This window comes from Pinus tabuliformis, chromosome 9, assembly GCF_031772625.1.
Source record: "Pinus tabuliformis cultivar Carrire ecotype Pingquan chromosome 9, CPIR1, whole genome shotgun sequence".
In the NCBI taxonomy this organism is placed as follows: Eukaryota; Viridiplantae; Streptophyta; class Pinopsida; order Pinales; family Pinaceae; genus Pinus; species Pinus tabuliformis.
In genome coordinates this window covers 447,234,515-447,237,977 of record NC_142307.1, presented here as the reverse complement: position 1 = coordinate 447,237,977, position 3,463 = coordinate 447,234,515, and positions in this window count along the sequence as shown.

The following is a 3,463-nucleotide window of genomic DNA, read 5'->3' as shown; positions in this document are numbered from 1 at the left end:
GCAGTCTAACCGCGACCTGACATCTGTCAGCTATCCTGACGGTTCCGGCGACGGCTTCATTAACCACCCGCATGTGACAACTGCCCAGCGGTTACATCTGGAAGCTAACCTCCGACGCGATTGTGGTCAAGGCCTATGGTCCTTTTTTTATATTTGTTTTACAATGTGTTAACATATGAATATAGTCCGAGAGTTATATGAGCATAGGTTTAGGGGTTTAGACTTAGGCAATGATTCATTAGGTATAGAATTAGGATTTGATACATGTTTTAGGGCTTAGGTGTTAGGTTAATACACTTAGGGATTAGGTTTTTAGCATTAGGTTTGTATTAGGTTTAGGTTTCACAAAATAACCTATTTACCTTTTCTTCATCAAAAAGTGACATTTGTACCAATATCATAGGATGATAACCTTTGTCGACAAATCATATCAAACCCTGCAAAGTGGATGACAAACCATAATGATGATCAATTTTTGAGGCAACGACACGACACATGTCATCGACCAATCCTAGCGGAACTGTTGATGGACACAAGTCGATAGCTAGGTACAAACCCATATCCACTCAACGCCATGAAAACCATAAACATTACCTCAACAACCTGATCCATAACCAACATTGTCGAAGTGTCGAATCTTAATGTAACTGACGACGACACTGAATACTGATGACGACACTTGAACCCCTGTGCAAATGAATCAATGGAATCCTCCTGGATAATTCCTCTCCACTTGAAAGCTTTTGAACCACAAAAGTTCGACTAAAAAATTAGTCGATGAGGGTAGAACTCCCTCTCTTTCCACCTTGACTTGACGATGTACCAATACATTCGATCAATCACTTGAAAGTGTTGACCGTGATGATGTTAACCATGGAAATTTTTGAGTCGGTGACCTGTTTCATCCATCTGTAGTATGAACAACTTACGATGATGGGCAAACAACCTATTATAAACATGGAAATTGATTTCTTTCCACTAAGAACCATGAGTTAGTGATTCACAATCTTTGAAAATAGTCTCTACTAGATGTTGTTTAATACCATCAATATGTATAAACAATCTATTTTTCATAATGATAGAGACAATCAAAGGTATACTTGATATCAAACCAGCTACTTGAATTGACATACTTTTTTGCTTCCTATTTACTAAGTGAACTTGCTGCAACTTAGTTTGTCTTTGAAGTATTGATTTAACTGTTTATTTGTTTGAATCACTTTTTCTTCATTTATTACATGATGTTTCCATTGATTAGCCATCCTAATGGGTAAGGTCTTGGATGATTATGTCTTTCCAAACCCAAACTTTTAACTAAATATTCAGAGATTAGATTCGCTTGTGATCCACTGTCAAACATTGTATCTATCTTTGTATGGTTAGAAGTTATTATTATGTAAAACAAATCAACTCTCTTATCCTCATGTGGAGGATTTATGTTTGATGAATATGCAATAGCTTTCGATCTTGAACCAGTGTTAGAAGTTTTACCTATCACAACCATGATGGTTATCCTCCTTTCATCACCTGAATCTAAACCTAGATCTTGCTGGACTATTGCAATTGCCTTATTTTCAACCTTCTCCTTAAGGAACTTTTTGGGCTTAAGTTCTAGATGAAGTTTCCAGCACTTTGATTCATCATGATTGATTCTCTGGAAATGAGAAAAAGTAGGTTTTTCCTTCTGAACAATCGTTGATTTCTTCCCCTTCGAATAGTTCTTCCCCTTACTGTCACTAGAATATTTGGTTTCCAACTCTTTGGATGACTGTGATGAAAACTTGAAGCGTCTACCACCTGATTCAATATGTATGACCTGAACACACACCTCGTCAAAATCATCAGGAGTAAACATCAATAAAGTATGTTGCAAATATGAATGTAAATTGTCGATGTATTTAAAAAAAAAATCGCGTGTATCCAATGAAATACTAAGTGCCAATGCTTTCTTTCTAAACTCCCGAGTAAACTCCTGAACACTCTACCCTTTACCTTGCCTCAGATGTTTCCAATCAATAATAGCTTGTTGCATGTATCCTATAGGATAGAATTATTTCCTAAGACCTTTTAAAAACTTAGACCATGAAGAGATGACTTTTCCTTTATGCTTTACATCTATCTGATTTTTACTTTCCCACCAGATTAAAGTTATTCCCCCCATTCCAAGTGTAGCTCACTGAATTTTAGTTTTATCGCTAGAAATGTTCTGAATATGAAAATACACTTCTAACTTCTTAATCCATTTATCTAGATTTTCAAGATTCATTTTGCCATCATAAATAGGTAACTCAAATTTAACATCAAGTTTCAAAAGATATGTTTTCTTAGGTTTCTTTTCCATTTCAGATTCTACACTGCAAGAAGAAGAAGAAGATGATGATGATGGAGATGATGGAGGTGAAGGTGGTTTCAGTCTTCCCTTTACCTTTGTCCTTCTCCGATGCCTTTGAAGAAGAATCTACATCTCTCACCTTCTTCTATTCGTACAATTCTCCCAACATCTGCTGCATAGTCAAGAGTGCCCGATGAAACTGTTCTTCACTCATCTTAGTTTCAATTTTTTCACCTATATCACGTCCTGACATGGTCGATTTATGATCAACTCTTCGCTTTCCAATCTCTAGATCGATCTGCTCAAGGATTCCTTCTCCTTGTTGCGAATTTGACCTAGTTAACACTAAATGGCAAATTCTACAAATGCAACCTACTCTGACACCAAATTATATGATATGAAATGATCATAAACTAAAACTGATGTAGAATTGATTGACCATTAATGATTTGAATGTCAGCTGAAAGTGTAGAAATCGAGGAAAACTACTTGAGAAGAAGACTTTACGACAGTTGATTAAACATAATAAAGATTCATAACATAAGAGAAAATAGTAAAAACACAGTGATACTAAACAGCGAGATTGATGATGAAGTTAATTCCTGATGGACGTCTCCAGGTCCGCTTGCAAGATGGATGACCGTTTTTATTAGGAATGAAGAGAAGGTGTTGATTACACAGATATTTGATCAGTATAAATGTGCACAGAGGCACTTCTACTCATTGTCATTAGGTAGTCCACTAAACTAGCTTTCCAACGCCTCTTATGAATTCCAATTCTAACCCCGGATGCTCCTATAACAATGAAAACAAAATTGCCTAGGACCTCAAGAATCTGCAAGAAAAAAGTCAAAAAACCACTCTTCTAATCAATGAAGGAAAACTTCACCTTTTAAATGCCTCCAGGTTCATGAAAACCACCTTGGCTAAATTTAGGGTGAATTTGGTTGCCTCATTATGAGCTTTGGAAATTGGTCTTGTGGTTACATGACTCCTAGGCTGGGTTTAATGACCATCACATTTGTTGTTTTAACAACTTCAACAAAATAAACCATAAATAATCTTTATAATAACCATAGGACCATTGGCAGCTTGCTAACTAGGCAGAGGAGGTTGACCGCCTGCATGTGA